Source organism: Ambystoma mexicanum, chromosome 9 (genome assembly GCF_040938575.1).
Source record: "Ambystoma mexicanum isolate Mex_15411 chromosome 9, UKY_AmexF1_1, whole genome shotgun sequence".
In the NCBI taxonomy this organism is placed as follows: Eukaryota; Metazoa; Chordata; class Amphibia; order Caudata; family Ambystomatidae; genus Ambystoma; species Ambystoma mexicanum.
This window is the reverse complement of record NC_090931.1, coordinates 216822650-216835432: the sequence shown is the minus strand read 5'-3', so window position 1 is coordinate 216835432 and position 12783 is coordinate 216822650.

Here is a 12783-nt window from a genome sequence, read left to right as displayed (position 1 = left end):
TGGAGCGCTTGAAATTAACTCTTTTAATGATTTAAAGGAGGCGCTCATTTCTTCTGACCATTCTATTTTTTTGTTCTCCTGTTGTGCCTCCTTGAGCGCTTGTAGTAGGGGTCTGGTGTATGCTGCATAATCTAATATCCATGCTCGGCAATAGTTGCACATTCCCAGGAATTTCTGCATGTCTTTCACTGTTGTGGGTTCTCCTACTGATCTTATTGCTTCTACCCGGTCGGGGATTATTCTTTTTCCATCTTTTGATATTAGCTGTCCCAGGTATAGAACCTCTGTCAGACAGTATTGTAGCTTTCCCTTGTCTACTTTGTACCCCTTATTGGCCAATAGAGTCAGGAGTGTTATTGAATCTTTTCTACATGTCTCTTCGTCTTGTGCACAGACAAGTAAATCGTCTACGTACTGAATTATTGTACTCTCAACTGTTTCCTAAGTCTTCATGTAATATACGGTTGAATATGCTCGGGCTCTCACAGTATCCCTGCGGTAATCTGCAATGTTCATATCTCTTTCCCCCTAGTGTGAATGCTGTCAGGTATCTACTCTCTTCAGCCAGGGGGATGGAGAAAAATGCGTTTTTCAAGTCGACCACCGTGAAATGTGATGCCGTTTTTGGGATGCTGCATAGTATTGATGCAGGGTTCGGGACCAAAGGGAACTCTTTCTGAATTACATCATTTAGGGGGGGTAAATCCTGTATCATTCTCCAAGACCCTCCCTTTGCTTTTTAGATTGGGTAAATACATGTGTTACATGGGGAGTTTGAAGGCACTATTATCCCTTGTGCTAGTAGTGCATTTATTGTCTCTTTTATCCCTTCTTCAGCTTCACGGGACAATGGATACTGTTTCACTCGAGGTAGAATTGCTCCTTGTTTTAGTTTTATTATCACAGGTTGTACTCCATGCAACAGCCCTACATCATGGGGGCCTGTTGTCTACAAATTATTTGGTACGAGCCTCATGTCATCATCGAAGAATGACGGCGCTGCTCCTACCACTGCCATCAGCTGAACAGGGATTTCCCTGGCTTGAATCAAAATGTCACAGAGCATCGCTATTTCCATTACTATTTCACCATCCCCCTCTGCATCTGAGAAGAGATCCTCATCTGTTAAGTCTCTTAGGGCGATATTGGCATTTGTACACAGTACTGTACGCCACTCACATCCTTCCATATCTATTCCAATCACAGAAATCCTTTTCGCTGATATCTGTACAGCATGCAAATCTAATGATACCACTGATCCTGGTGCTGTGTCAGGGCACACTATTGGGCGGAAGAGGAACTCCGCTGGAATCCTCCAATCCATTCTTCTCAGCTCTGGAATTATGAGGGCCAATGTCTTTAGCCCTTCAATAAACATTTCCTCATTTTCCGGCAAACCTCGTATTTCTTGTGTGGTTGTGTGAGCCTGTACTACCAACATTACACGTAATGGGCATATTCTGGGTGTTGAACACACTATACCTCTCTCAGTGAAGGATATGGTCATGTTGAGTTTACTCAGGAGATCCCTCCCTAATAAATTTATTGGTGAGTGTTCATAATATAGTAAGGGTGTCTTTACAGTTTTGCCCCCCACTGTTACATCCAATGCTTCTGTGTAAGGAACTTCAATTACAGCCCCAGAGAACCCCTGCGTCTCTAACTTCTGGTTAGATAACGGGAACCGGCCCTCTCTAATGCATGATTTCTCCGCTCCCGAATCCACCATGAATATGAACTGCTTGTCTCCTACCTGCGCCCCTACCAATGGTTCCTCTGATGCATCGTAGGTGGTAGGTAGAACTGGACACGCAAGTGTTCTCTGTGGGCTGTCCTATGCAGGGTGTCTCATTGCCCCCCCTGATTGAAGACGCTCCCTGAAACCACAGACACGCCAATATAGGGGGCTGGTGCGGGGGCCCCATTTGCTGTTGTCGCAAAAGGGTTGCCTGGCGTGTACTGCATATTGTCATTGTTTTGTGGGTGGTTCTGTGTTCTATACTGATGCCCCTGTTGTTGCTCATTGTGCCCCTGGCCTGGGTTTCTTTGTTGTTGTTGTCCCATTGGGAGACCATATGGGCTCCCCGGATGGGGATGGCCATAATGTTCTGCCTCTTGGAACCCGTTGTTGGGTCTGCTTCTGCACTCCCTAGAGTAATGTCCCCATCTTCCGCAGTTCCAACAACTCCCTTGTGCACCTCTAGGACCCTGCCATCCATTTCCTCCCATTCCCCCGTACCCCAGTCCATCTCCTCTTCGGCCCCTGTACCCACCTCGTCCCCCTCGAGGGGCCCACTCTTGCCACTGCGGACCTCCGCCTTGCTCCTGCTCGTTCCACTGCCGCTGTCCTGCTCCAGCCCAATTAGTTGCCATCCTTCCTTGTATTGCTACCAGCCCCTCCTCCTCCTCATCTCCCTCCCTGCTGTGTGGGAGCGCGGCTACTGCTGCTGCGACCTTCACCAACTTTGTCTGCACTAGTTTCGCTTCGTCTGCCAATCTTTTCTGCGCCATCTCCTTCTCCCTTTCTTTTATTCTCTTACAGTGGTGCACTATTATGCTTTGAATCTCAGGCCATCCCTTCGCTTCAATACCTGCTATCTTGTCGAGCGCCTTTTGCACCTCTTTTGGGAGCCCTCTTTTTATAATGAAGTAAAATAAAGATGTCGATTGATACCAGGGCGTTCCCCCTTCTGCTCTCCACATCTCTTGGACCCGAAAAATGTAATCCATAGCATCTTCCCCGTCATTCATCGTACACTGCATTACTGACTGCAAGTCTGGTGTATCTGGAAAAGTTTCCCGCAAGGCATCCCACACCCTCGCACGCACTGTGTTAAAGGAGGCCCCATCATGGCGGCCGCAGTCTAATGTTACTCCCGGGAAACCAGCCTTGACCCACACTCTATCAGCCTGATCTCCCACTGCTGATACAAGCAAGCTCTTCACATCTCCTATTGCTAGGGGTTCCCCGGCAGTGTGTTTCTCAAATGCGTATATCCACTTGCTCGCCCCTCCCGATAACGGGGGCAATAACTTTAATAAATTGGCCTTATCCATCTGAGCCCACGGGATGTAATTCTGCCTCCCTCCTCCCCTATGTATCAGCGGGAGCTGTAACTTTTCTTTCATCGTGGTATCTGTACCCGTCTTCACTCCTGATGTTCCCAATGATGCCATTTTCCCCACCCTGTTTCTCAATCGCCCCGTCCACTCATCATCCAGTGTTCTCATTGAACATGCACCATCTAACCCTTCACTTCCCCCTCCCAGTGCCATGCTCAACCTGTCGCTTTCCTCCAAATCGTCCCTTATATCACATAGTAGTTCTTCCCTGTCCCCTATAGGCCTTTCTTCATTGTCAGTACATCCCTCTCTTGTCCCTAGTTCAATTATTTGTGTTGGTTCTTCTTGAATTCTGAATAGTATCTCACCTTTTTTCCACCCGTCTTCAAGTGTTCTACTCTCGCTCGGCTCTCTAGACATGTGCTCTGATCTCGCTGCATTAAGTGCTGTTCGCTCACATATGCCTTTTATCCTCGAGAGCTCATCTTTGGCTATTGAGAGTCTTGACTCCAGATCGTCTGTTAGCTTTTCTATGTCCACCCTTTGTGTACTTACCTGGGCTCGCTTCCTAGTACTCTCGTATGGCGGGGGTGCCGTTGGCCTTTGGGGTGTAGTAGTTGTCGGGGGAGGCACATAAGTGGGGTCACTGTACCCCTCTGCGGGCACAGGCTTGTTCAATATCGGGTACAAACTTATTACCTCTATTGGTGGCTCTGCATTTGGCAATTCTTTAGCATCTTTCTGTATCATTAGTGGATTGTCAGTGGTAGATGGTAGGTCAGGATTTAATTCTGGTGCTTTAGGCGGTGGTATCTCTTCAAACAACCTCCAGAGATCTAATATTTCTCTCCTATTATGCAACTGCTTCCCCTTGTATTTCAAACAAATGCATGTGGCTACCATATCCACGACACTTTTGTCAAATGACCCCCCCTCGGGCCATATCTGGGGCAACCCCTCTCCCTTCAACTCTGTGATCCATTGGTCATGATATTTCTTAATTCGCTCCGCGTACCCCGGTAGGTTCTTACAAATATGTGATAAGGGTGTTTCTGCCCCCATACTTTGTGCCCTCCTGGTACTTTTGTGTCTCTGTGTATCTCAAAATTACAATGTAAACGTATCACCATGTGAGTCCTCGTCTTCTATGTCTCATTCAATAATGGGCGCCTTTGTGTTCCTCCCCCTGCCTGCACACCACAAGAATGGCTGTGCGCAGTCTCTATTCTATTCTCTTTGGGGGGCACATACGAGAGCAAACCATCAGTGATCTCGACAATGTTAACCCAGAAATCAAAAAGGTACACACTCACTTCACCTTATTATTTTTGTCTTCATGAAGCTTTGTCCGGCCACACTTACCATGACCATTCAATGGCTATACATTTATGACCATTTTTACACACCCACAACACCAAATTATCTCCTGACGCATACGATGTGCACACACCTCTCTGTAACACCCTATTCACAATTCAATTTGCCCTCCCTTTCCTCCCTGGCCGGCTGTCCCTGTCCGTCTTATTCAGATATATGTATGCACATATATATTTATAGGTTTGATCTTCACTCTTACAGTAGAACTCTCTGGCCCTCATTACGACCCTGGCGGAGTGGGTTTCCGCCAGCGTTATTCGCGGCGGACCCGTCCGCCCTACTACGAGTTCCCGTAGCGCCATGGAGCCTTTCTCCGCCTGGTTTTACCGGGCGGAGAAATCCATGGCGCTAAGGGACCTCGTTGTTAATTACGCCACCGTACTTTACGGTGGCGTAATTAACGCCTTCCCGACTCCCATTATACCCTATGGGGCAAGAATGGGAATGGGGAAGGGCAAAATGGGGATTGGGGATTTACCGCTCCGCCAAGGTCGGCATGGGGTGGTAAATCCGCCAACCCCCATGGCGCTATCGGCGGCTTTCCGCCGTGCTCCGCGGTGCATTTAGCACCGCGAATTCCGCCAGGGTCGTAATGAGGGCCTCTGTCTCTTACTTTATCTCTATGGTTTTGTACTAATCTCACTTTTATTTTTCCCCCAACCCTAAAGAAAAGAATAGAAAGAATAGCAGTCACTAATATATTCTCCGTGTCCCCCTTTGCCAGACACTTTTATCTTATTATCTACTTCTTCATATATTCCCAGTACTAGTCAAGATAGCACTATGCGGCGCCGCCTTCCACCCCCTCTCGGAGCTAGGTTCCCGTCACTTTTGTCTCTTATTCACCTCTTAATCCTAATGGCCATATGCAAAGAAAAAGCAAAGAAAGTCTAAGATGATCCTTAGTAGACCTACGTGCCCCCCTTTCTACCCCTCCTCGTTCCCTGTCCTAAATTTCCTCCTCCACTCCCTTTATGATCGCTCGCACTCAATACTCACGTGCCCGTCTTGAACCGATAGTCTCCGAAACTGGGTCCGTCCAGGCAGTGTTGCCGTCCGCTCTACAGTCAGCCCCGGCTCCGGCGAGCGGTACTCAAAGGGGATTTTTCAACCGGGATCCCGTACCCTCTCTCTGTTGAGTGCGCACTTCTGAGCGTACCGGTCTCCGTTGGCGGGCAGCCTCCCAGAGCCGGCGCATCGTGCGTATCCCTTTTCGACCGGAGATTTTTGTGCCAAAAGGGGACGGTAGTGATAGGTTAGGAAAAAATAATAATAATCACGCTTTCGGGGTCACCACTGAAGGCAAGCGTCCCCAACCAGCACGATCCTCCCCGCAATGAGAGACAATGAAGAACTCTCCCAAGTTGGGAATAAAGCCAAGACAGAGTGCGGGTGAGCTTAAATGGGAGTTTATCAATCAGAATAGGGTATGCAAAGAACTCTGCAAACTCCGAGGGTGCTCTGTCTGACAATAGCAAAGACAGGCATATATATTTACAAAACACGTCATCAGAACCTACATACTATAAGGGGCACAAGTTCAATGGGATTGGGTGGTGATGACTAGCTATAGGCGTTGCTGCGATGTGGTTGGCCTTGGCTGGAGGACGTCACTGGTCAGCCTTGTGGGTTGGGCTGGGCCTGGCGGGTCGGCTGAGTTCATCCGGGCGGTGTTGTTGTGCCATTGTGGCCAGTGTCATAGATGAATGTCTTTTCCTTACTTATTTGCCCCAGGCCATGCACACCGCAGTCATTCAGTTATTGCAATATTATCTTCTTTAGTAAATCTTTCAATAGGTTATTCTACAGGTTAATGCAACACAGGAGGAATGCACCTTGTGAGGGGTCTGATGGTCATTCATCAGTGCATGGTTACCAGTGTCCTGTTGACCGGTACCATAGGTCGAGGAGCTAAGTCTCAGGGCATGGGACGGGCGGTACATGCCTCTCTGTCTTGTTAGAAGTCGTTATGAATGGGCTGCTGTATGTTGCCACAGTATTGGGTATCCTAATTGCACAGGGCCATAAGTCTAAGGTGATCCGGTGGGTTGTGGGGTTTAAGAGGGGGCGCCTTTTGGATTTGTGTATTCAGGCAGAGGTTTACTGCTATGCTGTAAATAATGCAGGTGGCGGGGCGTGGCCTTGGGTGCTGCAGAGGGGACTACAAATCTTTGAAGCGGCTCCAGCCTGGTTGGGGGAGGTGGAGCAGCGCGGCGCGGGCCTCTGCTCTCTTGTTTGGCAGTCTTCGCAGGGTGGGAGGGGGAATGGCCTTGCACATATTCACAAAGGTATCTTCCTCGTGTGTTGCTGACTTTAGGTACAAACATTTGAACACTCTATAATACTCATTTGGATCACTCGAAAGCATACATTTCAACTTTGCTAAATGTCTCTCAAATATAGCCAGTCTGAGCACCTTATTTGTACACTATGTTTTTACAACTACAGCATTTAGTTATATGCATATACATTTGCAGTAAGTGAGGTAGTAGTGTGGTTGGTGGAGCACAAAGAAAGAGACCCGCCACCGTGCATCGCGGTAGTGGCACATAAGGGCTTAGACATACACACATGACGGGTGCATTCTCGCGCGTCCTTCACATGAGCCCTCTGTATGATTACACTTGTCTTCCCTTGTACTCTAGCAGCATTAATTCGGTTATGGCGCTGGGACCGTGGAGTGTAAGCTTTTCAATGATACATATAACGAATAGTCCCCTGGAACGCTTTTTATTATTTGCACACAACTGCAGGGGTGTGGGTCCTTCATTGCTGGTGTCATGTGAACATGTGTTCTACCATAATTACACATTTTTACAGGTTTCTTTAATAGAAGAAGTTTTGTGAAGAGAATGCGCGTATTACAAGTAGTTTTGGCATTAGTATTTGGGGGCTTTTCTGCTTTCACTCGATGACCATTTTACAGTTCTCTCCATCACCCAGGCCTCGCTGGCCGGGTCATGCTGGGAGCAGTGATACACTGCGGAAGGTGAAATGTTACAGTGTTAGTATCTTACGCTAGCTCATGTCCGTCTTGTTCGTGGGAACGGGCTCACAGCGGATCTGCCAGGGTGCTGCGGCAACAGGGATAATTGAAACTCTCTGAGGGTGGGGGCCGCGTTACAGTGCGCTGAGCTCACACCATCTTTATTAGACAAAATGGTTTCTGAGGCCTAGCTACATTCAATACGTGTGGGCAATGTCTTCAGCAGGTGAGCCCTCCACCACCTGGGCCCTGGTGGTATTAGGGGACGCCCAATGAGCCATGGCCCTCACCTGGGGAAGGGATGTAGGCAAGGGGGGGTCTCTTGGACCAACCCTCCCCTACACCATCAACATGATATTCAGTAGACAACTTCGGGGTCAGCCTTGTCCTTGCAAACAAGGAGACTGTTTTCTCATCCCAGACACACAGGTGCCCCAATGAGGCCTTCCCACCATAATCTTACTGACGTTGGTATTGCCCTTTGCTCTCCATGGTACAAATGATGGACCATGTTGTTCTCGTTCCTGCAATGAGCCATCTGATTTATGATGGATTTATGATTTTTATCCCTGGGCGTCTGGTGATTGAAATGTGACGACCATTATCCTGGCGGAGCTGGTGTCCTTCATTTTAGCTTGTGTCTCGGCAGCTCAGGACCTCTGCCCTGGCTCCCATGGGTATGACCTTCACAATTGGCAACTGCCATTTGACTGCTTGCGTTCTTGTCTAATTGTACAAAGTTGTGACTTGATGTCTTTGTATGTGTGTGTGTACGTGCTTTTTCCCAGCCTTGTCTGGGCGTTGTGATTTGATAGTCAAGCAAGAGTAGAGGCCTTGTTGTTCTGTGTTTCACATATGGCCTAAGAGGATTGAGCCCTACCGTCAGATACAGTGTTGGTTCATGTTCTCTATATCATCCACAGGCAGTGTATTGTACCTGACACTTCGGTGTAGCAAGTGGTTCTTTCCACCTAAATATGTATGTGCTTATGCAATACACGTCTCCCGCAAGTCACCTCTACTCACATTATTCCCCCTTGCCTCTATACCCACCCCTGTGCAGTCACCATGTGCTAGTGTTCATTCCACAATGTGACTCATTTGGGTAAGGCTCGGATCTGAATGTGCTTACCGACAACAAAATGGATTCTGTTGTTTCCATTTGCTATGACTGTGTTGGTGTTTGGTGCATGTTATATAATATCGAGTGAACACACAAAGTTTGCTTACCGCAGACACACATTCTCAGGGTATTGTTATGAGCATGGAGGATATGCCCCAATTCATCATTGAATGGCACCCTGTGCCTTTTGACCAACCAAGGGCAAGGTTGGTGCCTGTGGCAAATGGCGATGTCCCACCTGCATATCCTGTTATGCCACTGCATGTGGCTACATTGTGCAGTACACATGCTGCAACAATGATTTAACAATGACCCGAGTGGTCTAGCACTCCATTATACCCCTTGAAGACGCATGTGCAGCATTGTATCTTCCCTTCACTGTATATCCTCGTCATGAATGGTGGTAGCGGGTAGGCACTGTCCCCTGAAAATGTTTACATGGTTTTTATTTGCACTTATTGCCATGGTCTGTTGTTCGGTGTGTTACATGCATGCATGCATGCTTGTGCGTGCCAGTTCATACTCACCAATGAGCCAGTTGTTGCCATATTTTCCTGATGCCAGGGCATGGTAGTGTTGACTGGCAGTAAATGTAGCTGTCATGAGTGCTGCCAGGGAAATTGGAATTTACTTGCATGATCACTCCATTTGCGTCATAGACGACCTGCACATTGATGGAATGCCAGTGCTTGCGATTGTGGTTTATGTGCTCTGACATTCAGGGGGAGGAGGGGCGCAGGGCAACATGTGTACAGTCTATGGCTCCAATTACACTTGGAAAGTGTGCAACCGCATAGAAATCCTGGCACACTCTTTGCCTTTCCTCCAGTGTTCTCAGCATATATATGTGCCTAAGCAGAAATGCACATGATGTAATGCAGGCCAAGACCTGGTGGAGACAACAGGATTGTGTGACATGTGACATCTTGCATACTATGGCAGTGGTATGCTGGAAGGAGTCAGTGTCAATGAAATGTAGTGCTGTCAGCACCTTTTCAAGCGGGCTATAGGCCTAGGAGCAGGTGGTGGGTGATGCTAGGTCTTGCTCCCACTCTCTGACAAGGTCTAGGTTGATATGGGGTGGGAATTGGTACCTGGCATACACCTGGTCATCAGGCATCCCAAACCGAGTGGTGCTTCTAACACAAATCTTGGACCTTAGCATACTTATTCTCCTTCTATTTCCATGGATTCATCGTGGCTGTGCAACATTATTATGGTGTGCATTGCATGCTTTATACACATTGGATCGTTTGTGCATTGAACTTTACACCTGCTATCATGTGGCAGTTGGTTCACAGGTTTTGTATGTGATTTTTCCGGACGTAAGGTTGCGTATTGAAATCCATGAATTGATTTGGGTTTGCGGTGGATTGGGCATGCCATTGCCTCTGCGCAGGCACCATCCACAGTCTGCGCGGAGTCTCACGCAATGCACTGCACGCAGTGGCATTGATGACCAGCGTGGAGGCCCAGCAAGGTCCGGAAAAATCCTGCAAAGTCGATTCCATGAATCAACGAGGGTGGGGGGGGGGGGTGGTTTGCATGCATAATGGCCTGCAAAGTCACTATTTTACCTGCAAAGTATTTCATGAATCGGGCCCTTAGTGCCTAGGTGTATCCTTCTAGTGGCGCCAGTTGCGCCCTATAAGTGTGATTATTATAAGCCCTGAATCCCTATCCATTCCCTTTCATATTTGTATAAATAAGGTTCCTTCTAACCGTTTCCCTGATGTTCCTGCAGTCCTATATGTGGAAGGAATCGACTGAGTGAGCGAGTGAACCAAAAGAATGGTATACCGACCACTGATACAATTCACATGAAGAAGAATTAGGTCAATTTCTCCACATAAAAGGAGAGACAGCATCATCATGGAAAATGTGTTTACTATTCTTAATGATATTTCTCGCTACATTGGAGACATTGTTTTGCCCAGATGCTGATTAACTTTGTTAAGAGAAAAGGGTCTTTAGCCAAGAAATGTAACAGCTATGCACTCAGATGTCATCCTGAGGAAGACTTGGCCCTGTAATTGCAGGGCGTGCATTTGAAGCTGGTGAACAGCGCTGAGAACGACTTTTCTTGTATTTTTAAGTGTTTCTTTAGTTGTATAGATCTTTTTCTAAATCTTTTCCTCATTTTGTTCACATTCTTGTTTTTTTGTTTTACTGTTCACAAGTGAATTCTTTGGTACAAAAAGTGTTCATGTTCTTATTATACTTTTTCTTGTATGCATGACTTTTTCTGACAATTTTTGATCTCAGTACTTAGTCTGCCGGTGTTATTTGTGCAACAATGCGATTTGTATATCATACCACTTATTTTATGATTTGAAAAAAATGAAGATAACATATTATCTTCTTAATATGGATTTCAATATGTTTATTGGACAAAGGCGTGCAGTATGTAAGTTCAATTTGTAATGACTGGTCTCAGTTGACCCATCTTTTGCTTTTGCATTTAACCATCCTTTCCTCGACAAGCCCACTGACTCCACAGGAATCCCCAACATTTGTGCTGTCATGCTAATCCATGCCAGCGCAATTGCTGGAGTATTTGTATGGCAGACAGGACGGGAGTGGCAGAAAGGTCAAAGCCTTATGCAAGGCTTTCACGCAGAAGATTCCCATTAGGCGGTGCTCGAAATGAGCTCCTTTATGTTTTGAAAATGTTCACTACCATTTTCCCATGGTGGGCTTTGCTTTATTTCAGAAGAACTGCTTGCGCTAGAAGCACATTGAGTTCAGAAAACAAAAGGCGTGATGCCGGCGTGCTAATGGAAATAATCGACGGGTCACAGTGCTGTTCGGTGGAATCAGTGCGGCAGCCCTTGCTGTTAAAGGCAAGTGCTTTGCTCATGCATTTGAATTTAGGCTGTGTGACGAATCATGGGAATCCGTCCCGTCTCCCGAATGGGGAGCACTAGGGAGGTGAGACTGCTCTGCAACACCGTCCCTAGGCGTAGAGGAAAGCGGGATATCACTGGGAGAGACTCCCCCTTTGGAGACAAGGACTCCCATTCCCATGAGGATCTCCCTGCAGCTGTGCATACCATGGCCTACATGGGATGCCCTACCTAGAAATTACAAAGATTCAAGACCAGGGTGAAGAAACACTCCATAGACCCGTTATTTTCAAGAAGATGAATATGTCCCTTTAAATCAAAATATCAAGAATGCTGACTCGCCAAAACACCTGACGAGAGAGACTGGGAAAGAGGAAAGACCGGGAAAGAGAGAGAGACCGGGAAAGAGAGAGAGAAAGGGAAAGATATCGGGAAAGAGAGAGAAGCTGGGCAAAAGGGAGAGAGCGAGAACCTGGAAAGAGAGAAATCCAAGTGTAGGCACAGGAAGACCCTGAGCTACGTAATATCCAGGAAGAGAGGCTGGGAAAGAGAGAGAGAGAGACCAGAAGAGAGAGACAGCCACATGTAGACGCAGGAAGACTTCGAGCTATTTAACAAAGAGAAAGAGAGAGAAGTGTATAGACTATGAGGCCTACGAGTTTCAAACTCGCTTTATGCTGCAGAGCGAAAAGCGAAGGCTATGACGAATCCCAAGGGGAAGCAACCAAAAGGGCAGGCGATGGGAGAGAGCTGGTGGCAAGACCATGGAACGGCCATGGTAGACAGCTGGTCCTCAAAACTTTGCAGACAACACCAGAGAGACAATTCAGTGTGACAGTCTCTTACCAAGAGAACATACAGGGCAAAGAGAACCTGAAGCAGAGAATGCTGATAGAGAGACGCTGATGGCAAAACGATTCCAGGCAGAGGGCTCTCGAGATACAAAACCCCTGAGGAAGTTTTCTCCAGTATTCGTGTGTGTAAAAGGGAGAAGGGGAGTTCATTGAGAACCCGCAGGGATCGTTATACCATGCAAGTAACCCGTCTCAGTACTAGTGACAAGAAAAAGTTAAATCAGATGTTAATACACTTGAAACATTGTGATTCAAGAGAAACAAATGATAATAATCTAAGCTTGAAGAGAAAGGAACAGTGGATAATAACACTCTGGGAAAAGTGGAAAATAGTCAACATTCTCTAGACGAAATACAGAATAGTAAAGAGAAAGAAAATTATGAATCAGAGCTCCGGAGAAGTAACCAATTGAAATGTGTGTCAAGCCAACTAGGTCAGAATGAACTGAGCCATATACATCAAGGAGAAAAAGGGTGTCAGAATCATAATCCAAACCAAGAATACGTTCAAATCAACAACCTGGATAATAGATC